Below are 27,979 nucleotides of genomic sequence, written 5' to 3'. Positions count from 1 at the left end.
AGGGTGGCCACACAATCTCTGTACAAGAGGAGAAGGGTTTCTCCATCTCGGTCTTGGAAAACAAGGAGTCTGTGGGATTGTTTGAAGTAGGGCACACAGGAAAAGCTGCAAATGTGGGTAGGGTTACCCCTGAAAATATTTTCCTTATTGTATAGGGAGAAGTCAGGATTCACCCCAAAGCTACTGCCATGAATAAATGTGACACCCCTGGGCACAATCTTCAGAACACTTTGGACCGGCTGTTCTCAAAACATGATGATTATCTTGCTCTAACTATTGCACAACAAAATGTTTCTTTTTTATGCATAATTTCAGAAAAATAGCCTTCAACATATAATCGTGCAGAAACCCCAATCCACCCCACTCCAATCCAATCCTCCCGACTTCTATCCACACCACAGCAATCCACCGACACCATTCCAATTGACCCAGAACAATTCAACCAACTCCAATCCAACCCCTCTGAAAACAAACCATTCATTCCAATCCACCACACTCCAATCTTCCCACCCCACTCCAATTGCCCCATCTGCCCCACTCTGATCTGCTCCACTCCAATAAAAACAATCTGCCCATTCTAGTCCAAAATAATCTGACCCACTCCAATCCCAAACAATCTGCCCATTCTAGTCCACAACAATATGCCCCACTCCAATCTAAAACAATTCGTCCCCCTCCAATCTAAATCAATCTGCCCCACTCTCATGTCAAACGTATGCCCCACTCCAATAAGTCCCACTCCAATGCAAAAGAACATGCCCCACTCCTATCCAAAACTATTTATCCCACTTCGATGTACCCCACTCCAATGCAAAACCATATGCCTCACTCCAATTTGACTTACTACAATGCAAAATGATCTGCACCACTCCAATTGAAAGCAATTTGCCCCACTCTAATCTGCTCCACTACAATTTAAAACAATTTGTCCCACTCCAATCTGCCCCACTCCAATCCAAAACAATCTGCCCAACTCCAATTCAAAACAATCTGCCCACACCAATCCAAAAGAATCTGCTCCATTGCATTCCAAAAGAATCTGTCCCACTCACTCCAAAACAATCTGCCCTACTCTAATCTGCCCCACTCCAATCCAATATAATCTTCCACACAGAATCTGCCGCTCTCCAATCCAAAACAATCTGTTGTACTCCAATTTGCCCCACTCCAATCCAAAATAATCTGCTCTACTTCAATCTGCCTCACTCAAATCCAAAACAATCTGCCACACTCCAATCCAAAAAATTCTGCTCCTTCCAATCCACCCCATTCCAATCTGCCCCACTACCATCAAAAACAATCTGTCCAACTCCAATCCCCTCCACTCTAATCTGCCCCACTTCAATCCATTCCACTCCAATACAAAAAAATCAGCCTGACTCCAATTTGCTCCACTCCAATTTGACCCACTTGAATACAAAACAATTTGTCCCACTCCAATCTACCCCACTCCAACCTGCTCCACTGCAACCCGCCACACTCCAATCCTCCCTATTCTAATCCTCCCCACTCCAATTAAAAATAATCTGCCTCACTGCAATCTGTTCCAATCCAATCTACTCCAACCCAATCCTATTCAATCCACCTCACCCCAATCTAATCCATGCCACTCCACCCGGATCCACCCACTCCAATGCAGTCCACTGCAGTCCATCCCACTCAAACCCAAAACAATCTGCCCCACTTTAATCCAAAACAATCCACCCCCTCCAATCTGCCCCACTCCAATACAAAACAATCTACCACACACCAATCTGCACCACTCCAATCCAAAACAATTTGCTACACTCCAATCTGCCCCACTCCAATCTGCCCCACTCCAGTCCAATCCACCTCACCAAAATCCACCCCCTCCATCCCATTTCCCCCTCTACAAATCACCACAATCCATCCACACCAATCTAATACAGCCAATTTCTAGCTACTCCACTCTATCCAAAACCACCTTACTCAATCCAATCCGCCCCACCCAAATCCACCCCACTCAAATCCAATCCACTACAATCCACACCACTCCAGTCCAGCGCAAACCACCAATCCAACTCACTCCAATCCGGTCTAACCCAATCCACACACAAAAATACATTCTACCTAATTCCAGTCCAATCCACTCCAATCCAATTCCATGTAACCCAATCCAACCCACTCCAATCCACCCTCCCCACACCAATCCATCTCACTCTAATTCAATTTGCCTAAATCTATCCTACTCCCATCTAAACCACTCCACTCCAAACCAACTTAATCCACCCCACTCCAGTCAAGCCACCTACCTCCAAGCCAATCCACCCCATACCAATCCAATTCACCCCACTCAAATCCACCCCTCCAATCCATCTGACTCCAAAAATCCACCCCACTCCAGTCCAATCTAATCCTCTCCAATCCACCCCATCAATCCAATTCATCACACTCCAATGCAATCCACCTCAATCCAATTCATTCAAATCTGTCCACTCAAATCCAGTCCACTCCACTCCACCCCCACTTCACCCTAATCCAATCCCCCACTTCTGTCCACCCCACTCCTATTCCATCCACTCCCCTCCAATTCACCCCACTCCAATCCACCCAACTCCAGTGTAGACCTGTCCAAAAATCTATCCCACTCAATCAACCCATCCTACCCCACCCCAGTCCACACCACCTCAATCCAATCAACCCCACCTCAATCCAATCTACCTCAATCCAATCCACCTCACTCAATCAAATCCACCTTGCTCCAATTTAATCTACCCCACTGCAATCTAATCCGCTCAACTCAACTCCAATCCACCCCATCCCATGCCAATGCAACCCACTGCACTCCATTCCATTCCGTTCCACCTAACTCCAGTTGATGCTACTCCAGTCCACCCCATCTCATGTAATCCACCCCACTCAATCGTATTCTCCACACCCCAATCCAAACCACCTCCCCTCAATGCAATCCACTCCACTTCAATCCACCCCACTCCAAACCATCCCAATCTAACTGAGCCTATTCCAATTCACCCCACAGCACTCCAATCCACCCCACTCCTATCCACTTCACTTCAATCCTCCACACTCCAATGCACCGCCTCCAATCCACCCCAATCCAAAAATACATCCCACACCAATCCATCCCACCCCAATCCACCCCAACTCAATCCAATCTACCCCAATCCAATCTACCTCAATCCAGTCCACCTCACCCAATCAAATCCACCTCACTCCAAGACAATTCACCCCAATGTAATCCAATCCAATCCACTCAACTTCAGTCTACCCACCCCACGCCAATGCATTCCACCTCACTACAGTTGACCCCACTCCAGTCCACCCCACCCCATCTAACCCATCCCACTCAATCCAATTCACCTCACTCCAATCCAATCCACCTCCCCTCAATGCAATATACTCCATTCCAATCCACCCCACTCAATCCCACTCCAATCCACCCCAATCTAACCCACCCCACTCCAATCCAATCCACCCCACTCCACTCCATTCCACTCCACCCACTCCAGTCCAATCAACCCCACTCCATTTCAATCCACCCCACTCCAATCCCGCCCACCCCATCAACTGTACCCCACTCTAAACAATCCCACTCAATCTACCCCACTCCAATCCACCGTACTCCACTCCAATCCAATCCACTCCACTCTAGTCCAGTCCATCCCACTCCAATCCAAAAAATTCAATCCACCCCACTCCAATTCACCCCACTCCAATCAAATCCACCCCACTCCAGTCCAATCCAATCCACCCCATCCCAGTGCAACCTAATCTACCCACTCCAGTCCAATGTAACCTACCCACTCTACTCCACTTCAGTTCACCCCACTGCTTGCACATCTCGTGGCTCAGACACCCAGGTGGGGGAATGGGAACTGCCACACCCCAGGTGCAGCATCACTGGGCACAAAGCCCCCTCCAGAACCAGTGGAGAGATGCATCCACTCCCCCAATCCTTGGCAGGATGAAGCAGACTGGACACAAAGCCCCCTCCAGAACCAGTGGAAGAAGGCATCCACTCACCCCCTCCTTCGCAGGATGAAGCAGACTCGGCATGAAGCCCCCTCCAGAACCAATCTACTGCACTCCATTCCATTCCACCCCTCTCCATTCCACCCTACTCCAGATGACCCCACTCCAGCCCAGCCCCTCATCCAATCTACCCCACACAATCAAGTTCACTCCACTCCAATCCAATAAACCAACGTCACTCCAGCCCGTCACGTTCCAATCCAATCCACCCCAACCCACAGAAAGGTAAAGAAGAAGAGGAGCGAGGAGTCAGGAACAGAAGAACAGAGGAGAGAAGAGCCAAGAAGAAGGGTAAAGAAGAGGAGGAGTGAAGAGTCAAGGAAGAGGAGTCAGGCAGAAGAGGAGAGACCTGAGAAGCAGAGGATACGAAGAACACAGATGAAGAATACAGATGAAGAAAGAAGAAAGCACACGCAGGTCGCGGTGCAGAAGAGAAGGAAGAAACACAGATGAAGTACACAGAAGAAGAACACAGATGAAGTACACAGAAGAAGAACACAGAAGAAGGACAAAGAAGAAGAGAGAACACGCAGGACGGGGTGCAGGGAAGAAAGAAGAACACAGATGAAGAAAGAAGAGAGAACACGCAGGACGGGGTGCAGGGAAGAAAGAGGAACACAGATGAAGAATACAGATGAAGAACACAGAAGAAGACCAAAGATGGGGAAAGAAGCAGGAAGAGAACGCGGTGAGGAAGAGGAGCGGGGCAGAGGAAGAGCAGAACACGCAGCAAGAGGGCTGCAGAAGAGGAGCAGAGAGCGAAGGGAAGAAGGACGGCGGAGGAGCGGAGAGAGGTAGGAGGGGAGAGCGGAAGGCAGAAGACAGAGGCACAGGAGAAGAGGTGAGTAGCGCGGGGCAGGGCGAGGGGCTGGGCGGGGGGAGTACTTACTGTATTTTCGCAGGACTTGCTTGGAGGTTTCAGGAGCCTGGGCTGATGGAGCTGCAGCGGCAGGGGGAGCGACCTACCCTTGGGTCACGTTTTGCAAACTTCGTAAAACTTTGCTTTTGAGAACAAAATTCCTCCATGTTTTTTTTCTGAGATCTTTTCCTCAAACCCCTGCTTTTTCAGATGTTTCAGATGTTTTTTCTCACTTGATGAACTTTGCAGGAATCATGAAATTTGCAAATGTTTTAAAACTTGAAGAAAAGGTCACAAACAATTTAGAGAAAACACAATTTTGCACACCCCTAGTTTCTTCTCACTGCAGCACTTTCAAGGATTTAATTACCTGCTGGTAATCCTCATTACTCCGAATATCATGTTTCTCATCCAAGTACTTACATTACATAGATGAGATGTTCCACCTCTGTGCAGACCCACGTGCCCTAGCCATAACCAATCAAAAGATTTTTGTGCAAAGCAACCACCCCCCCCTCCAATCACCCTTTACCAGATCCGTGTGTAAAGTGGCATGGAGCCCAAAAGACATCCTGTACATCCCCATGCCCAAGAAACCAAGGGAACAGGTTGTGATCCAGGAAGTAAGGGGAAGGGTGGGACATAAGTACTGGTATGAGAAATAGGGTATTCGGAGTAATGAGGATTACCGGTAAGTAATGAAATCATTACCTTCTCAACCCTATTTCTTGTCCCAATACTTGCACACATAAGGATATACCAAAGCAAATGCAGAACAACCTGATCCCACAAAACAGATGCCACAAACTCTGGATACTGCAGAAACAAAATTAATTGCAAACCAGAAAGCATCATACAGGAGACCAAGATGATCAACAAGTAACAGAAGCCAAAACTTTAGACCCAAAGGATAAGGATTCTCTAACATCCAACCTGTAATGGGACACAAAGGTCGAGGGAGTAGCCCAAGTAGCAGCCTTAAAAATGTCCAACTTACAGTCCCCCTGAGCCTCAGCCCAGGAAGCCGCCATGCCCCATGTGGAACGAACCTGCAGACCATCTGGTAAACAGACATTCTGAGAGGCATAAGCCATGGAAATCAAAGAACGAATCCAGCGACTCAAAGTGGGCGTAGAAGCTTTCAGGCCATGACGAAGCAGACCAAAGTTCACAAAGAGGGCCTCATATTGACGAAAACCCCTGGTGTGAGAGAGATAAATGGACACAACCCACAAAACATCCAAATTGTGCAAGGCAACCTCCTCAGGAGTAGCAGGATCTGGAAAAAAACAGAAGGCAGCTTTATCTCCTGGTGACTGTGATAGGAGAAGACAACTTTGGGAAGGAAGGTCAGACTCAAGCAAAGAACGAGCTGGTCAGAAAAAACCTGTAAATAGGGAGGCCAGATTGAAAAAGGAGTGATGGCCATCAGAAAAAAAGTTTTCATTGTAAGAAATTTCAAATCCACAGTGTCCAAAGGCTCAAATGGAAGAGATTGAAGAGCCCAGTAAAGAAAAAATCTTAAGGAGACGGGAACTGCTGATGGGACAGAGCAATAGGAATGTGGTGGTAAAGATCCCTCAAGTCCAAGGAGGCCAGCCATTGGCCTGGATGAATAAGGGGAATAATGCACTGTAGAATGTCCATCTTGAAGTGAAGTTTCCTCAAACATAGGTTTAAATGTCTGCGATTGAAAATGAGCCTGACTTTCCCTTCAGGTTTCGGGACTAGAAGACCGGAGAGTAGCACCCCTTCCCTCGCTGCTCCCTGACCCAGGTACCACAGCCATATTTTTTACGAGATCTGCAATCTCTTGGGAAAGCACCGGAGGATCGGAACAGGAGGCCAAAGAGTCTACGGTGCCTGTAGGAGGAGGCTTGGAAACAAAGTCGAGGAAGCAACAGTCTGAAATGAACTTTTCGAACACAGTTCTCCGAAACATGCCTTTGTCAGGTGGGAAGAAAAAAGGCCAGATGACCCCCCCACCAGGAGGGAGGAATAGTCAGGAACGCTTCCCATCTTTAGGAGCAGGGGGAGGCTGAGGCTTAGAAAAGGAGCGAGCAGGAAAGGAGGCAGACCTCTGTGGCCTAGAATGAAACCGCCCAGAGAAACCCCTTGTGCGCTTCTTAGGAGGAACCTTCCTAACGGGGGCAGGCCAGGGGCGAGAACAAAAAACTTGGGCAAGCTTCTAATTCCCAAAGGCTTTATGGAGCATTTGTTTCAGATCCACACCAAAAAGAGGCTGCCAGAAAAGGACATATGTAACAGCCCAGACTTTTGAGCAGAGTCCACCGTCCAATCACGGAGCTAGACATGGCGACGGACAGAAACGGAAGAGGCCATGGCTGAAGCAGAAGCTTTGAAGATATCACAGGAAACATCTGCCAGGAATTTAGCCTGAGTCTCCATGGAAGAAAAAAGAGAGTAGCATTCTACCCTATCCTGGATTGCCTCTGTCAAAGAATGGAAATCTTCAACCAGGGACTGAGAGACATAAACAGCATAAATGACAGCCTGAAGGGCAAGGTTTAAACCAGAAAAACATTTCTTCACAGAGGCCTCCACCCGACAATCATCAAAATCTGACAGGGGGACATTTTCTGACATAAAAGAAGAACGGCCAATTAGGTGAGACTGCAGGGGATCAATTTTCAGGAAGGAAGGGAACTCAAGATCGCCTTTGGCCAGAGGATGAAGGCGCAACAAAAATTTAGGTAGATCAGCCCTCTCAGGATCCTGCCATTCATGAAGGAGAAGATACAACACCTCTCTGTTAACCTCCAAACAAGTCGGAGGATGGGAATGAAACTGAAAAAACTGAAAAAGGCCCGAGCTTGGACCAGAAACATCATCCTTCATAGGGACACTGAGGATCTCTGAAAGATATATAAATAACGCTAACAGATCAGACTGCTGAAGGAACTGGGACCGGGGCACAGCCTCAGTCACTGGAGACACAATGTCCTTGTCCTGGAGTAGGCCAGGAAGTGGCAGAAGAGGGAGAAGACCCCATCAAAGAAGAAACTGATGAAGTAGGAGTAGAGGGAGAGTAGCGAGAGTCACACAAGCCTTTGGACTGCACAAAAGCCTGAGAGAGGGAGGACAGCAACAGCTGGAATTGCCTATTTGAGAGACTCATACCCTGGGATGACCCAGGAAGAGAATCTGCACACCTGTGGCATTTACTCCCATCCCGAGAGGCACTGGAGCAATGATGGCGCTTAGCTGCTCGCTTCCTGTGTTCCATGATGAACTTCCATCAAGAAGCAGCAGGACCCAAAAATAAAGGGAAGAAGGACCCCTTAGCAGGCCACAAGAAAGCTGGAACTAAGTCACGTAAAGTCAAATAATTAAAGAAATATGTTTATAGTTTTTTTTTATAAGAATAGTGTTGTAAATGAACCCGAGGTGGCCAAGCCCAAGAAACGGGGGCCAAAGCCCACGAAGAGAGCCACCAAAACAATAGCCCCAGAAAAGGCATACAGCGACGGAACAGCCCAAACCAGTCTAAGAGGTGCAGGAACGACCTCCCACAACATGAGGGAGCCAGCCACCAGCATGACAATGGGACAACCAGCCGACTGGCCCAAATGCCAGGAGCAGCGCGTGCGCACCACCCGCAGCAGCAACAGGCATCGTGCAATCCTGCCACCCGATATACTTCGATCAGCAGGAGGAGACAAACAGCCTCCAAACCACTGTGCGCGCAGAAAGAAGGAAGCACAACGTGGAAAAAGAAAGCAAATACCGCCGCAGCCCCAAGTCCCAGACCAGGAGGACACACGACCCCCAGGGAATAACAAACATCTAAGAAAAACATCCCAAGGGCAAAAAAAGGAAAAAAGCTCACTCCAAGAAGGCCCAGCCAATCCAAGTATGGGTGAAAAGACCAAGAGAACCACAACCCTAGGCACAGTGCCCAGCACAGCACCCAAACAAGGTAGTAAACGAGAAAGCAAAACAGTCAACCCAAAGTGGCCCAGCCTTCCAGGGCTTACCTTTTGTTTGGAAATGCACACGTTAATCTTGAAGATGCAGAGGGAGCAGGCAAAAATCAAGAAAGGGTCTTGAGAGGCCTTCTGTGAGAGGCACTGATTAAATCCGTCTAATTGTGAGCCCTTTCTAGAACATGAAAGCTTTGGTAAGAATGGGTATACGGGATACTATTGCCCATTTTTAGTAAACCTTGGTATCCACTTTGTGGCAAAAAATGTTTTTTGTTCTGGAAAGATGCCTTTTACTCAGCACAAAAAGTGCTTTGCATTGCTTTGCATCACTTGGCATCAAGGGACGTTACCGGGAATTTAGCCACAGGCCTGCTAAGTACAGCCCTGCCCAAAACAGCAATTAATACAGGCAAGTGTATTTTGGCTACAGGGAATATCTGCAGTGCATGAGCAATAAATTAGGGGACGCTATGGTTCCATAGCTAAGTATAACTTATGAAAATTAATGATTTTTTAAATTTCCAGTCTTAGTTTTAATATCCTTCCAGCAGCGGTTCCAAAATCCACTTTTCACAGGAATGGTGTTGTAATCATGAATTATTTATCTTCTATAATTCACAGAAATTGCGTTCTCCACATAAATTACACATGTAAATCAATGAGTGGACTAGAAAGTAGACTAGTCATAATATATTGCCATTATTTATCTTCAAAATGCGCTGATACAATATCATAGCAGCACAAAAGAGTTGCAATAGTTTAGGTTAAAACATACTTCACACAGCAGATTCAGCTATAGGTTTTGAACTAGTTGCCACAAGTTCACCAAATTTCGATTAGCAACCTGTGGTGCACATTCATCTAGGGTTTTCAACAATGAACAAAGACATTATAGTTTAGAGGGAGAATTTTTTTAATCAGTTTGTGAACACTACTGTAATATACATTCAAAGGGGAAAAATATACTTTCATATAGCACCCACACCACATCATGTTTACAGCAGTCAACTAAACATGTACGAAGTCAACATTCAACATTCTGTAGGAGAAGACACATTTACTGATGAAGTTAATGTGCAGGACCTCTATTGAACAAATGTGGACAGCGTAAAGTTCAGCTAAAAACGCAACATAAATCTAAACAGGCAGGGGCCTATTTGTAAAGGTTTAGTGCCGGCCTTGTGTCACGTAGAGCGAAGCAAGGCCAGCACAATCAGTAAGTCATATTTAGGAAATGGCACAAACGCGTCGTTTTCAAGACCTGCGTGGTGTAAATGCTGCACTGAATCCAGCTGCATCATGCAGGATTTAATATATGCATTGAAGGGTTTCTGTGCAAACTCCAAAGTAAATGTGACATAGTGGTATATAACATATCACTACATCATGCATCAGGACGGATGGCAACGCAACAATACCAATGCATCAGAATTGCTGTGCATTGGCAACCCAGGTATAGGAAATGGCACATTGGCTGTAGTACAAATTTGTCACCATCACAGTATACTCTGACAAGCACAACTATGCCATGGAGGTCATTATACTGCAACTAGGAGTAGCTAGGAGAAAACCATGTGGGCTGCAAAGGAGGAAGGAGTCTGTTTTTCAGCAGCACATATCCTTTAGTGACTTCAGGGAGGAGGAGATCATACAATTCTATAGGCTGTGAAAGATGATATAAACTAGGAAATAATCTAGGTGAAATGTAAGCAAGGTAAGGTTTCACAGTTAACTTATAATCAAAATATGAACCAACTCATGCTAAGAAAATGATGTAAGAACCTAGGAATATCATGGATTAATGGAGAAGATAGCGCTGAGTCTCCAGTCAGCAACTGCAAGGACCAATGCCATCCCAGCACACTTAAAATTGACGGCTGTGCTATTCATGTTGGCATTAGGATCCTTCCAAATCACATTGGCCAGTTTGTCTCGCATTTGCAGGAAGCATTTTCTGTCTTTCTCCCATCTGAGTTAGATGCTATCAGAAAACTCACACATTAGTACTTTCTCTTTCCAAAAACTCACCAACAACAAATGGATACCAAGCAAGGCTTCTACACCTTTGCTGGATTTCCACGTGTTTGGTGTCACGTGTCTAATTTGTGTCCCCTGCAGCAACATCACATCTCTACAGAAATCGCAAGCACAATTACTTGATAAATGTACAGGCAGTAGTGGACCATCATGGAATGTCCAGCAATCTCCTTTCAAGTTTTCCAAGAGGTGCACATGATGCATGCATCTTTCACCACAAAGCCATCATTGAGTGTTTCAGAATGGCAGAAATTGGAATGGTCTACTAGTTGGCAAGGAAAGCAGAACTATTTAATATACCAATCAATAAGTTGTAAGATATGATATAATAGTCATCTTGGTGTTTGTGTCTGAATATTGAGTCATGTGCACATAGTGGTAGGATCTTACTCTAGCATGTAGCTAATGATGTCACATTGTGCAATCCCCTCACTGATTCTACAGTGCAAGTAGGGGTAAATCCCACAGTGATATGTAATGTGCCATCCCATATTGTATGGGTGAATGGAGCACAATTTCTGCAATGTCGAACACGTTAACTAACAAATCATGCGGTCCATGATTTTGCATAATATAATTACAAAGGATAAATCTTAGAAATGTGTGAGTTGTGTGTATGTGCAATGGTGTGGCAAGTCTGGATTATTTGTCAATGTTCTACTAAAATAAGGGTCATTGAACAAATCATGTGATCCTAAGCTTCTATGTCACACATGCAGATATATCTGTAGGCTGATCAAGGTATCAGGCACACAAATGGAAAAAAGAACTTGTAAATTCTACGTATGTCATACACTGAAAGTGTGCTATCAACTCTTGTGTAAATGTTAACTCTAGGTACATATGTGACACCAAAAGTTCAGAGTCCTAATTTTTCCATCATTCCTTCATTCTAGGTCTAAATATACACATAGCCACATTGATATTCCTCATCAATGTTACAGATGAATAATTTAGTGCCCCAAGTTGCCTACATTTCCTGCATCTCAGTCTATCAATGTAAACTGACAAAGTGAATCAATAGGCTGTGAAAGATGTTATAAACTAGGAAATAACCTAGGTGAAATGTAAGCAAGGTAAGGTATCACAGTCTACTTATAATCAGAATGTGAAGCACTGTATGCTAAGGAAATGATGAAAGAATCAAGGAATATAAGAACAGAATCACCTAATATACCTGTGAATACAGAAAATATTGTGTACATGTCTGAAAAACAAGGTCACTAATATCTACATCATGTTTTCTCATATGAAAAAGGCCTATTTTCCCATACCTATGTGTCAATCTCAGCTCAGTAAGACAACTTGCCATTTGCTGATGTATGAATAAACCCAATAAAAAAATCTATATTACCTGTTGAATAGTGGTAACATAAAATATCCATGTTACCAGATGAATAGTGGTAACATTTACTGAGCAAATATTTAAACTAATCTAAGGCTGTGCAACTGTTATGTAGGCAAGCAAGGACCTCATAGGTAAAAATAGGACAAATGTTTGTGTGAGTGTCAAAAGTGTTGGCACTTTCACTACCTATATAGTGCAAAATGTATGCAGGATTATCTGATTCTACGTTTGAAACTTCACATACATATTGAGTGCAATTCTTATATAGATGTATCATAGTAATCTTCTGGATAAGCATAAAAGTTAGCAGGTTGATGTACTGTATGTCCTTCACCATATACAATATGTGCAACAATACATATATGTTGAACATACATGAGTAAAGCAGCGGTCAACAGTACCTAAGGCACGTCTGTTAAAAGTGAAAGAAATGTGTTTTCCTGCATGCATAACATAAATAGTTTGTTATGTTTCAGTAACAATCATAGACTGATCGTATTTTCCATTTTTCAGGTGACCAAAGATATGGTTTGCAGCCATGGCTCATGACCCCATATACACATCCTCAGACGGATGGACAGAATAAATTCAGTGCAGCTCTGGAAAGAAGTTAAAATGTTGTAGAATGAATATTTGTGGTCCTAAAGGCCTGTTTTTGTTGCCTGGACAAATCAGGCAGAAGATTCCTGTACTCACCTCCTATAGTCTATTATCATAGTGTGTGCAATATTGCATAAAACATGTGTCTAAACAAATTTGCAATGGGACAATAAGACTAAAATCCCACACGAACTGGGAAAGGATGATGAACTGATGCCGATAAAGAGTACACAAGGGCAGGTCATGTGAGATGGGACCAAATAGTGGCAATTTTCATAATTACATGAAAATTATGGTAATAATGGCAGACATTATGCAAACCTATCATTCAATAAAAGGTTTTAACCCCTCATTGTGCAGAGTTTGTGTAAATGTCAAGGTACATATATTGTCACTCACATCTTCATAACTAGATGTAGGCCTTAACACGTATGAATCTTGATTTTTGTGCTGTTGATAAACATGGGGCGTATCTCAAACTAAAAATAAATCAATGCAACAAGCTAATGTGATGCAGTGCACTGCATGAAATGGAGAGGATAAGATTGCCCCATATCTATATAGATATGGGGCATTCCTGTCCTTTCTCTCTTAAGTAGTGCAGCGCAGCAAACTGTCTTGCTGTTCTCTGTTGCATAAATGTATGTAAAATATGGCCCTTCGGGTATGATGAGTCACAATTCTCCCAATACGTTAGTTCTTGGGGCAACCTTTAAATTGATATGTGTTGCAGATATGGACTAGAATGCAGGGTGTCATCACTTTGCTGGAACAAATGTTGCAGCAGATACAATCAGAGATCATGTGATACATCTGTCATGGCAAAAAAGCCTAGCCTCAGGTGTAGATGTCAAAATGTAATTTGTTAAATTTGCATCCATATACCTCCCCAGGGCTGACTGATGTAAGGTCTACATTTGCCCACACTTGATACAATACACATTTACCATGCTTGGCAGAGCAATGCTAGGAGGCTCAAACGCCCATACCAAAACATAGTAAACTGCTCAAGTAGCAATGTGTAGCATTTATTTGCAAAGTAAGACAAGGGGAATGTTTGCCAAGTATCACATCACTTCAGGAAAAAAACATGTATAAAGTTTGCAATATGTATGTCATAATGCAAGCACAAATGGTTGTGGGCACAAATATTTCAAATATGGTGCAATGGTAGTGTTGGATCGGAAAATTCCTCAGCATTGTAAGAGTTGTGTACCCCTGCCCTGAGTGCCCAACTGTTTGTTGTCTGGATCCCTAATGCTGGTATATTTCCATAGGGGAACATGGAATATATGTTTGAACCATACCATAGGCCTGTTTCATGAATTGCAGACTTGTTAGACCAGGAGTAGCAACCTAAGATCTACCCTCATAGCTGTGGAATGCCTCTGCCTTCAGGTGGAATAACCAGGAGTAGAAACCTAAGATCTACCCTCATAGCTGTGGAATGCCTCTGCCTTCAGGTGGAATAAAACAGGGCAAACGTTTTAGTGGCAGCATACCGTGTAGTGAACACTAGTAGTGAACATAGCCAATCTTCCACGGGTCCCTGTAGAGAGGCCTACAGGCTCACTCGCTTCTTCTAAAGTTCTGCTGCTGTGTGTTCAAAATGCTATCGCCCAAAATCAAGTTGATCTGGAAGTGCACGCGTGATAAAATCATGTGCTGAATGCATGTGCCTGTGCCAGACATACACTACACATAAGGTAAAATGTAAAGCAGTGTGCACATGGTAAATATATGTGTGCTGGTAGTGTGTGATAATATTGACACGCTGTGTGGTACTATTTTGTTAGGTGGGTACATGATGTTCAATATGTTCTGAGCACATTGTAGGAATATATTGTATTGCCAGAGTACTGTGGACAACTGTAGGTCTTCCTCACATTAGAGTTATGTATGGACCAATTTCCAAACTTTCGACACTGTAAATGGGGCTCAGTGTTTGATTTTACACACAACACAGGTAGTCACCTTACTGTAGCACCATGTGTGAAAGAGACAGGGCAAGTAGGTGCTGGATTTGTCATTACACTAGATTGCTGATCCCTACCTGTGTTTGGACACAAACTGCTGCCTAGCACTGGCGCACACACCCTTGCACTATAGTGCAAGGGGGTATGCATTGTTAGCTGTTTTATTTTTGTGCTGGAAGTCACACATGCCTGGACAATATCAAGCATCATTGGCATTTACTTCTTTCTATGTCTGCCACATCATGCAAGTCACTTAGAAAGGAGCTAACAACAATAATTTTTGTCCATATATCTCTCATTTTCCTCTCCCATGGGGAGGTGTAGCAATGTTACAGGTTCTCTGGTCTGCCACGTATGCAAAATTGTATGTGTAGATGCTTTAATGTGTGGATGCACTAATGTTCAGCATGTGAGGCCTCTCTTGGGAACAGTGATATAAGTCAGCTATTTTGGCCTGTGTTGTATTACTCAACATTTATTATTATACACAGGGCAAGACAAAGGGCCTCATTACGGCGGACCGCCGGGCGGCTGCCAATGCAGCCGCACCCCGCCGCGGCCATTTGGAGATCCCCGCCGGCCCAGCGGGGATCTCGGCTGCAACACAGGAGCCGGCTCCAAATGGAGCCGGCGGTGTTGCGGCCGTGCGACGGGTGTAGTTGCACCCGTCATGCTTTTCACTGTCTGCTTTGCAGACAGTGAAAAGTTGCACGGGGCCCTGTCAGGGGGCCCCATGAATCCCCGTACCGCCAGCCTTTTCCTGGCGGTTCAAACCACCAGGAAAAGGCTGGCAGTAGGAGGACTCGTAATTGCCTGGGCAGCGCTGCAAGCAGCGCTGCCCTGGCGGATTAAAACTGCCGGGCCGTTGTGGCGGGAAACCGCCGGCCCCGGGGGTGCGACTGCGGCGCTTCCGCCACGGTCATAATGCCATGGGAAGCACCGCCAGCCTGTTGGCGGTGCTTCCGTCAAAACAGCCCTGACGGTCAAAGACCACCAGGGTTGTAATGACCCCCAAAGTACCTTTGCATGTCTTGGTTATTATCATTTAAGCTATTGGGTTGCCCTTGTGCATCCTTGTGTGGCACAAGTACAATGCAAATCCATGAGGAATATGGACATGAGTACGGTATTGGCACAACCATCCAGAGTCATGTATTGTTAATTATCTTTTGTGTGACCAGTGAGGTATTCACATTAAGGGGGTCATTATGATAACCGGCGGCTCAGCCCGCCATGCCGGCAGCAGGTGAAAAGACCGCCACCGGCATGGCGGGCTGAAACAACACATGGAGGGCTGCCATAGGTGGCCCTCCTCCACTGCCAGGCTGTCTCCGACAGACAGCCTGACAGTGGAGGGAATCATTATCTGACAGGGCAGCACTGCTGCCCTCGGATAATGATCCCTACTGCCACCAGCGTTTCCCTGGCGGGTTCCCCGCCAGGAGAAGGCTGGCAGAATGGGTACTCTGGGGCTACCCTGGGGGCCCCTGCACTGCCCATGCGCTTGGCATGGGCAGTGCTGGGGCCCCTGTGCAGTGCCCCATCGCGCAGGTCACTGCCTGATTTACAGGCAGTGATCTGCGCAACAGATGCAGCTGCCGCCGGCAATGTCCCGGCCATGCATTCTGCTGGGCCGACCGGGCTGAAACAAAGTTTTCACCCACCGGCCCAGCAGAATGTACATTATACGGCCAGCGGGGCCCCAGGGGGGCTGGCGGTTAGTTAAATGACCGCCTGCATGAACACAGCGGTTAACACCGCTGTGTTCCTAATGAGGGCCTGAGTAATGATGTAGACATATTTACTTAACAACATTCTTTTGGGTCAATAGAACACTGTTTAGGCCTCACATGCCTCACACATTCCATTAAGAGGTAGTAAGTATTTGTGTACTTTACAAAAATCTCACAGTGTGTCCATTAGACCTGCCAGCCTTAGGGTGTTCTTCCTCCAAATGTTTAGCATGTTTGCCTCACATTGTTTCTGATTAATTTTTGTTGACCTTAGGACTCTGAGCACCTTACCACTGCTGACCAGTGCTAAAGTGCATGTGCTCTCTCCCTTTAATGTAGTTTGAATGGTACATCCACAACTGACATATTTCATTTATTATAGGTCCCTATTAAAGTGCACTACATTTGACCAAGACCTGTAAATTAAATGCTACTAATAGGACTGCAGCACTGCTTTTGTCACCCACTCAAGGAGCCCTTAAACATGTCTCAGGCTTGCCACTGCAGAGCCTGTATGTACAGTTACACTACCATGTTGACTTTGCATTTAAAACCTCTTGCCAAGCTTTAAACTCCCCTTTTATTACATCTGTCACCCTTAAGGAAGGCCCTGGCTAGCCCATGGTGAAGAGTGCTATGCCATTTAAAGGTAGGGCATTTACTTTTAAGTTGTATGTGTCCTAATAGTGCACAACTCCAAAATGTGTTTTTCACAACTGTAAGGCCTACTCCTCTCATATGTTAATATTTGGGATTCCTTATGACATTTAATAAGCTAATTGAGAGGTAGGAGATATGTCATGTTTAGTACCTATGGACTTGTAATAACATACTCTTTAATGGTAAATTCAGATTTAGACTGGGTGACAGCTGTACTTTGTGCATTCCCTCTAGAAAGAAATACACAAAGGGAGCTTAGGTGTGACTAAAGGGCCATCAACATCCTGATGGGCCATCCTCGGAAGGATGGGAGGGAGGAGCTGACACTTATACCAGGCTAGGCAGCATCCTGCTTCAACACAAAGGGCTGTATACTCCTCTGTAGTGAGTCTGGAGTCAGGGCAGGAAGAAATGATCTCTGTGCACTTCAAAGACTCTTATTTGAAGTCACTCCCAATTCAAAGACACAAGTGGGTGTAAGTACTTGACCACTGACCCTAACAACTTAGTGTTCTTATGGACCCAGGGATGCTCTGACAGGAAGAAGGACCGCTGTACTACTACAAGAACTGCTATTCTGATGAACTGCTGCCCTGGAGGAACTGCTCTTCTGCTGTGCTGACATGCTGCCTGCTGCCCTCCTGACCTTGGAAAGAAGAATTGGGCCTGTAACTTCATATTTAACCCAGGACCCCAGAGTGACTCAAAGGGGTAGTCTGCAGGCCTCCTGTTCTTCTGAAGTCTCAAAAGACAAATGACTTCCAACTCATCACACACAACTCCTGGACCTGCCTTCAACACGGTCCTGGCCCCCAAGAGGTGCTTCTCAGATTCTGGGCCCTTGGAAGTGGTTTTCGGGCTTCTAAAATCAAGCTTTAGGTTTCGTCATGACTTAAAAAGGGCCCATTTGCTCCGGTATCACGCTGCTCACCTGAAGAATCAGCGCGACCCACCACAAATTCATCTCTTCTCACATCAAGCATCAGGAGGCACCAGTCCCCATCCGTGGTGCCCAGCCTACTCTTTCCACCCATGTATCACCACCAGCGACACCGTCCTTGCTCCCAGTTAAATTATTCCCCACAAACCCAAATCTTAGCTCAATTCCTGAGAAGGTAAAAGTTCCTCTAGACTTGTCTGGGACTGTGTTGTACCTGTGCTCCATTGCGGTCAGCCTGAATGTTTAGATTTAACCCAGTCTAGTGCAACCAGATAGCCTCGGTTGGTGCACTATATTTCGGTTTATTCTTTAAAATCATATCTCGACTTCTCCTTTTTGGATATTTTCATTTTGGTCCTGTTTTGCTCATAAAAATGTAAACTATTTTGCTAACTTGGTGTGGAGTCTTTCTGTGGTGTTTTCACTGTGTTACTGTTTGAAGTGTTGCCCAAATACTTCACACATTTCCTCTTACGTTAAGCCTGCCTGCTCTGTGCCAAGCTATCAGAAGGTGAGCAGAGGTTAATTTATGGTGTGTATTTGACTTAACCTGACTAGGATTGTGGTTTGTGCTTGGGCAGTGTGCCTACCTCTGCCTACCAGAATCCCAGGGACTCATTTACAAGAATCTGATGCATTGGCTCTGATGCGTCAGATTTCTAATGCTGCCATACGACCCCCCCTAACAATGCCATGTATGTGTTATATTGACAATATAGAGCTCCATGCCGCACGGTTTCATAGATGCATCAGACATTCTGACGAACCTGTGGCACTAAACTCACGCATTGCTGAACTGGCGTAAAAAAATTCTGCTACTTCAGCAATGCGAGGAGGCCCCCATTGAGAAAAGTCCTGTGAGAGATTTAAGCCAGCTCTGAGCAGGCTTTAAAATTCTGATGCAATGAAGCTGCAGAATGACTCAGTGAAATGGTATAAATTTCACTGTGTCATTTCTGTGGGGCTTTTTCCGTGGGAATGCCTAACTTGCATACATTATACCTGGTGCAGGTATAATGTGACACATGCTTTATTAACTGACACGTTGGGCACAAGGTGTCAGTTTGTAAATGTGAAGCAGTGTAGAGTACTGCTCATGCCACCGTTGTAAAAAAAAAAAATGACTGAAAAGTGGCACAAAGGCCTTGAAAATGAGGTCCCCAATTTCTAACAGTGTCTATCAGGAGAATGCATCTTGTTGACACACTCTGACATTACATTACATTAGGAAATAACACACTGCTCATGATACCATTGCAATGGATGTAATTTGTGTAGGTGCATGTACAAAGCCAGCATGTGAAATTAGCTTTAGCTCACTTTTCTTCAGCTTAAAAAAATAAAATGGTTTTGTGCTTTTAAATTACACTATGTATGTAGACTTCTGAGAAACAACCATGCAAATCTCATAATGTTATTTTAATCTTTTTAGAGATTACAGAGGTTCAGTTCCTCACATTAGAACGTGTGAGTGGTTGATTTTTTTTCAGTCAGCACATATGACAAATTATAATGCATAGTGCATTAAAATACATTTAGATACATGTGACTTCACATTTACATATGTTTATTGAGATAAGTGTGAAGGAACCAATTGCCATAGGAACCAAATGCCATCAGTGAATGTAGCATATTATTTTGGATCAGCCATGGACAGGATAAACTACTGCACCAACAAAAACTAATGTATTTGGTCCCAAAAAAGGTAGCATGTTGTCTTACACCGAACAGATAGAAAAACTGGCCAGGGGGCATTCCCAAATGTTTATCGGACATTCCTCTTCAGAAACTTGGGAACCCTACTTCCTCCTCCTCAGATAAGTGTTCTGTCTCCCCTGGAATTTGTGGTGTTACAATGAGAGTCAGCTGAGTGATGTTACTAGCGGCAGGCACACAAACCTCAGAGGAAGAAGATGTAAGTCACAACTTCCTAACAACAATTGTGAGTGCCAGTAAGGCAACATAGTAGTCCCTGTCAAAGGTTTAGTGGTTAGTCAACAAAGCAACAATGTTGCTATTGAGGGCACTTGTTGATGCTATGAAGGAGTCAATCTTGTCCTCTAGGGACTTGATGGATATATTGAAGGCTCCAAGCTGCCTGACAACATCACTGGTGTCAGATGTAAAAGGCTGGTGTTCTTTTTCCTTCTGCATCATCACACCAGCAATGTTAGCTAGTGACTTATCGACTCCAGTGAGCCAAGAGTAGGGCCCAGATTCTCAAAGAATTAGCATTAGGTTAGTGTTACTTTCGTAAAGCTCAACTGATGCTAAACTTTTTGGAGGATTCACAAACCAGGGCAAATCGTATTTGCGTTGGTTTGTGTGGCAAAGTAGCACAAAGCAGTGCAAAATGCTGCTTTTCATTACTTTGTGTCAAGGGGGAGTTACATGGGTGGGACATGGGTGTACTCGTGCTAACACCCATGCTTTTTGGTGCTAAACCCAATTCTGAAACATAAATAGAAAGGGTTTAGTGTCAAAAATGAATACCAGTAAAAAGCAGGTGTTAAAGGGAGAAATGTTTTTATGTCTGTGTGCTTTTCCAACTTGTGTGTGTTCTGCACTGAACAGCACACATAAAAATAGTAGGAAATGCATTTCCACTTGTCTAGGCACAGTATTTTGTACAGGGAGAATATCCTTCCTGTACAAAACCTATGCTATACTTATGAACACCTTAGCATTATGGTGCTAAGGTGTGTGCGTGGTGCACGGCAGCTGAAATCAGTGCTGGCGCTAGGGGAGGAGAGTGGTATTTCTATGCGAATAGTGCAGCATTTTTGACTGCTGTGCTGCATTGGGTGACAGCTTTCAGGATCTGAGCCTAGGTGTCTGTGATTTATTTTGTCAGCTCTTTATTAGGGCTGTGACACCTATGGAGTCTCTCAAGAGTACACGCTATGGTCTCCATCCCCAACCAGACATCATCAGCCATTCGCTGCTGGACTCCTCCCACTCGCCAATAAAATGTAACTCGGGGCCCTCAGAGTCCTCAGCTGTTGTGTGAAAGATTGATGGTCCATGTCCAATATGTATTGGTTCATCTGGATCCCAACAACCTTTTCTTGCCTTGCTAGTACCAGAGGAGAAGCTTCAAACGTGTACAGGAGCTGTTGGAAAGTGTCTTCATCCACGGGGGCTGGCATGGTGTACTCAACAGGTTGGGTATCAAAGACATGCTGATCTAAACAAGATGTTGTTTGTCCCTCTGGAAATAAATAGAAATATAATACAATGAGTCCATGACTGAATATGACATAAGTGATTTCTGTTTCATTTTGACAGTATTTTTCCACACTTTCAAGTACAAAGGGATATGTGGAACATATTTCTACAAGTGATTTTGTCTAAGTTGTACTACTGTTACTTTTCAAATGACAATATAGGTACATTGGTCACACTACATCAGTATTTACTAGGTGGCTATTTGTGTAACCCTCACAAAAGCAACCAACAATGCTAGGCAGCTTGCTGCCCTGTCTGAAGGAGTGAGCGAGCGGAGAACATGTTGCAGTGCATTTCTGCTCTCTGCCTGCGCTGATGTAAAATTTGCTGCAGAGCACCAATGTAGGGAACATTGCACCATGCAGCAAAGCTGCCTGTATTTGCTCTAACCAACAGTTTCTGTACCAGCCTAGACTAATGCTGTAATGCAGCATTTCTATACCTCACACATTCTTGCACTCTTTTACACAGTAGAACACATCAAGCTGCAGTGTGAGAAGTGAAGTGTCTGCAGATTTACGAAGCCAACCATGATCTGGGACTTGAAACACCCTGGGAGCTGAGATCCATATCGAACCACAAAAATGTAATACATGTGCCCTTGCGGGTTGAAATATATCGGGATGACTACTAGAAGAGTGGGAACAAGTATCTGTGAGCACAGGACCACAATCCGGTGAAAACGTAACTCCACTAAGCTCACAAGTCATTTCATTTCAAAGAATCATAGTACAGATGATATGGAATGGTGCGTGATTGAAAAATTGAGACAAACCAGACAAGACTGACTCAAGTGCTTTTGTGGTATGAACAAAGGTGGGTGTTGAGACTGCACACCAACAGGAATGGTCTGAACAATGAGATCTTAGGGTCCTCATTACAGAGACAGGTTTGATGAATGGGTTTATCACCTCCCCGCAATGTATGACTTAGCCAGCCATAAGGATAGGTGCATTATTGTGTGGGTCTCTTTGTGTGCAACGTATAGGGTAACTGCATATCCTGGTGCCAAGCCCCAGCAGTGAAGGAGGGAGTGCACATAGGAAACACTTCTGTTAAACATCGCCTGACTTCCAAAAGAGCAGATGAATTCTCCCCCCCAAGCATTAACGCATGATTTCAAGTGGTTTTCCCAGAATGTATTATGCAGGTCAGATCTTGCCTCATTCATATCAGGGGGGCCATTTACAATAACACAAATGTGCATACTTTCACATTACTGGGATTTTGCTTGACTCAGGCTCTATTTTCTTTTTTCTCTGTCCTGCCAACAATTCCCATGGCTTCATGGGATGGATGTTGCACCAATATAGTGGCTAGATGCACAGGCTGGACACTCCTCCGACGTGGTTCAGATTCCACAGGGACCTTTAAATAGGTTCCCAGTGTCCAGAGCCAGTGGACAAGGAACTGGGAGAGGCGTCAAGTAGGTGAACTCAAGCGATGCTCCCTTTGATGAAGTGAGTACTCCCGGGGGTCATGGTGGACTCTGAGTAGAATGGGGGGAGTCACATGTGACCAGATTGATCTTTTCCCTGCATGCACAATCCTAACTTGATATTTATAAAGGCGGAGGGATGGGAGCAGCCCTGATAACTGGTATGGATCCCTGCTCGTATAACCTGGACCCAACATTTGAGACGGGTCCTGACCAATCTGGTCCCATTAGAAATAGTCATATGTGAGCCCTAGTTAGGGGAGTCCTTTTGAAGTCACACTATTCTCTTTCCTGCACGCATAAACTGGCCCGACATGCATGAGAGGGGCCCTGATTAAAATTACCCCTAGGATTCCAGTCTCTCTTTGCACCAGATATTATTAGCATGGAAACTTGGCCTACGTGGTACGTTCAGGTGAGCAGGTACCTGATCACCACATGAGTAACTGTTACTGCTAATAGGTTATCTATAAGTTTTACCTGTGTGGCAGAAATCTAAAGGATATGATTACCTAACCCCAGCCCCGTACAGATGCAATATTGGTTTTAATCTGAGACTGCGCTACAATAGATACAGAGGTCACATGTGCTTTTTGGGAACACCCCCATGTAGATAAATAAAACATGAAGAAATATGTCTGATGATCTCAGTAACAACTGGCCCTTTTTGAGCTACAGGTCAGTTATTGATCAGCATAGATGACTACAGAAGTTCTCCGATTTATACCCACCTTGGTCTCAGGTGCTGTTAATGCTTTTGTTTACAGCAGTTTTTGTCCTACGCCCCTGTCCCAGATCAGTAGCAATCAATCCACAATGATAGGGTGAGGATGTATAGGGGAGCTCATTTTAGCACGCTGCTCCACAATGTGGCATGGCACAGCTTTAAGATGCACTGACATTTTAGAAGTATGTTTTGAATAGCGCCCAGTCTAAGAAAGATAGGGTTGCATGTTTTCTTTTACAACACCAGCAGAAGAACTAGTATAGGCAGTGGTTTGCAGTGTTTTGTTCACCTTGCATGTTCACCATATAGTTCCAATGCACATTACGACATAGTTTGCCTTCATGTTTCTTGACATGTTATCTATCTCTAATAGGTTTTCAGATGACTTTTGCCACTCAGGTAGGACTTGAGTGTGCTGTTTCTACTTTTTTCCAACCACAAAATAGTATAGGCAAGATACTATGATACAAATGGGGATTCATAGCCCTGATGAATGCCCCAGACCAGTACAGGCTTAGTTTGCGGGCAGAAACATGTTGGGTGTCTCAATGACTAATTGAGTCGTCACACTCATGCTTACCATTGACCTTTGCCTTTAACCATGCCATCGGACACCCATATTAAAGGTTAGGTCCGCTAGGTATTTTTAGTGACCTGGACCCCAAAGTTATCTAGAAAGCTTTATCTAAGAACTCCCTCTGGAAGGTCTGAACCAAGAACTCCCGTCCGCCTGGTGGCGGTGTCCTACAAAGGTGGGGAGAGGTGGTCTATGACGAAGCATGGCACAACCACTTGTGTGAGACCACCTGTTCCAAAAAGGAGGAATTCCCAATATTCTCACTAATACAAGCTTGCCAACTATTAATGGTGTTAGGGTTAAGACTCAAGTGAGCGTACCCACTACAATCAAGCCTTCCCCCTGCACACCTTCTGGGTGTATTGGAACACACCAAGCTGCCTTGCTCCACTGTCTTGCATGCAATTTGTGCATTATTGCACCTTAGGGGCACAGTTTACAAACCAGCAACAACACTACACAGCAAGTCACCTTGCTGAACTGCATGAAAGGGGAAGGAATGTTAATGTCATAATTCTAATTTTTCAGGGGGATTCTGAAATTTCCTATCACACACACAGTCATCGTCAGACTCCACAATGCACCTAAAAGAGGAGCAACTCTGAAGTGGATTGCCTCTATCATAATTGGAAATATACAACTGCTCAGGCTTACTCCATTCCCTCAGTACCTAAGGAGCTCAACTGCAGAGTCATGCAAAGGCACATCACTCAGCCTCACTCTCTTGAACATATGTATGGCTCTTCTACCAAAAGCAAAAAGAACAGGAGATGGATATAATGCTGAACAATCCAAAAATTAACCCCCAGTTACAAAGATCTGGGTTTAATCCATCATGTTTTCCCCACCATGTCACCCAAGTGTGAACCCAGCCATATGCAAATCACTCCTGACCCTGCTCACCATGGGAACAGTCCAGCCCTAACTGCCAAGTGAGGTCCTCCCTAGACTGGAAACGAGCATCCTGGGACTGGTTTTAGGGTGTCATCCCTCATCAGTCAGGCCAGCTTGAATCCAATGGTGCCGTGAGCATGGGACCCACATCTGGCCATACCCTTCCCACATAGGGCTAGAAATGTTAAAATAACAAATGATGGACGGATACCTTTCCCACTTAGGGATGGATGTCCGGAATGCTGAACAATTAAAACATTAACTCCAGTCACAAAGATGTGGGTTTAATCCAAATTTGTTGCCCACGTTGCCACCCCAGTCTGGAACCAGCCATATGCAAATCAGTCTTGATCCTGCTCCTCAGGGCTACAAAAGTAAAAAGAACACATGATGGACGGATACCTTTCCCACTTAGGGACATATGGATGAAATGCTGAACAAGGCAAACATTCACTCCAGTCACTAAGATGTGGGTTTAATCAATTTTTTTGCCCTGCATGCTACCCCAGTTTGGAACAAGTCATATCCAAATCATTCATGATCCTGCTCATTCTGGGAATAGTCCAGCCTGAACTCCCAAGCCAGGTCATCCTTGGACCAGAAACAAGCATATGGGGTCCAGTTTTGGCATATCACCCCTCATCAGCCATGCTAGCTTGAATCTAGTGGCAAAGTGAGCATGGGACACACGTCTGGGCTTAACCTTCCCACTTTGGTCAACAAAAACAAAAAGAACAAATGATGGACAGAATGCTGAACAATGCAAACATTCATCCCCAATCACAAAGAGCTGGGTTTAATTCAGAGCCGGCCACTCCAAATGTCAAGGTGAGGCGGGGGGACTATGGGGATGGGGGGAAACAGGAAAAAAAAAAGACTTATAGTTTTGTCGCCACCGCCCACTGTCTCCTGCCGCCTCGCTCGTCGCTCCTCTTCTGGTGTCCCAGCTTTTGCCGGGACACCAGCACAGGCTCCCCAGCAATCCTGGCACTGCTTTAATCCTAAACCTAGCACCATCGCTGCATCAGGATTTGTCTGAGTGGCGTGACTGCTGCTCAGACACAGCACCGGGGTCTGTGCAGTTTCTCCAGCCTGGCTGTTAAACACAGCTGGGCTGGAGAAACCCAAGTGTGCATGTGTGTTTGGCCAGACTGAGACAGCCGGCCAAAATTAAATGCGCACATAGTGCACTCTCTCATCCTCCCACCTCCTGTGGCACAGCCCCTCCCTGTACTGCTGGTTGAGCCAGCAGATGAAAAATATAACAATATTAAATATATATCAATTCATTTCTCAGCTCCTTGCTCTTGGCCGGGGGCGACGCTTCTCTGCCATTGCAGATGAGCCACCCCTGGTTTAATCCATCATTATTTTGTTCACCATGACACCCCAATCAGGACCCAGCCATATGCAAATTAGTCTTGACGCTGCTCCCCATGGGAACATTTCAACCTGAACTCTAGTTCAGGTCCCTCTGGATAAGAAACAAGCAACCTGGGACCGGTTTCAGGGTATCACCCCCTCATCAGCCAGGCTAGCTTAAATCCTGTGGCTCAGTGAGGACTGGATACATGTCTGGGCATACCCTTTCCACTTAGGGTGACAAAAGCAATAAGAACACATAATGGGCAGAACACTGAACAATGTCAAGCTAGATCCTCCCTTCACCAGAAACAAGCATTCTGGGACCGGTTTCAAGGTATCACCCCTCATCAGTCAGGCTATATGCTTGAATCCAGTGATGCAGTGAGCGCAGGACCCATGTCTGGGCATACCTTTCCCACTTAGAATGACAAAAGTGAAAAGAACAGATGTTGGATGCAATGCTGAAGAAAGTAAACATTCACCCCCAGTCACAATAATCTGGGCTTAAACCATCATTTTTTTGCCCGCCATGCCATCCCAGTTTGGACCCAGTCATATGCAAATCAGTCTTAACCCTGTTCCCCATGGGAACAATCCAGCCTGAAATGCCAAGCCAGGTTCTCCCTAGACTGGAAACAAGTGTCCTGGGCTGGTTTCGGGGTATCACCCCTTCGTAGACAGGCTAGCTTGAATCAGTGGCCCAGTGAGCACGCATACCCTTTCATTGTATTGCGAATAAGGCACAGAGAACAGATGATGGACTTAATGCTGAACAATGCAAACAGTCTCCCCCAGTCACAAAGATCTGGGTTTAATCCACCGCTTTTTTATCCACCATACCACCCCAGTTTGGACCCAGCCATGTGCAAATCAGGCTCAATCCTGCTTTCCATGGAACAGTCCAGCCTGAAATGCCAAACCAGGTCCTCCCTGGACCAGAAACAAGCATCCTAGCACCGTCTTAGGAGTATTTCACCTCATCAGCCACGCTAGCTTGAATCCAATGGTGCAGTGAACATGGGACACATTTCTGGGCATACCCTTCCCACTTGGGTCAACAAAAACAAAAACACAGTTAATGGATGGAATGCTAAACAATGCACATGTTCACCCCAGTCACAAAGATCTGGCTTTAATCCATTATTTTTTTGCCCATCATGGCAAGCAGTTTGGACCCAACAGTATGCAAATCAGCCTTGACCCTGCTCTCCATGGGAACAGTCCAGCCCGAACTGCCAAGTCAGGTCCTTCATATACTGGAAACAAGCATCTTAGGACCGGTTTGGGGGTATCACCCCTCATCAGCCAGGCTAGCTTTAACCCAGTGATGCAGTAAGCACGGGACCCATATCTGGACATACCCTTCCCAGTTACGGCAACAAAAGCAAAAAAGCCAGATGATGGACAGAATGCTGAATAGTGCAAGCATTCACCCCAATCAAAAAGATCTTGGTTTAGTCCATCTTTTTTTGCCCATCATGCCACTGCAGTTTGGACCCAGCCATAGGCAAATCTGTCTTGACTCTGCTCCCCATGGGAACAGTCCAGTCTGAACTGCCAAGTCAGGTCCTCTCTGGACTGGATAGAAGCATCTTGGGACCGGTTTTGGAATATCACCCCATATGAACCAGGCTAG

This window comes from Pleurodeles waltl, chromosome 1_1, assembly GCF_031143425.1.
Source record: "Pleurodeles waltl isolate 20211129_DDA chromosome 1_1, aPleWal1.hap1.20221129, whole genome shotgun sequence".
Lineage (NCBI taxonomy): Eukaryota > Metazoa > Chordata > Amphibia > Caudata > Salamandridae > Pleurodeles > Pleurodeles waltl.
The sequence above is the reverse complement of the archived record's forward strand: the minus strand, read 5'-3'. Positions refer to the sequence as shown.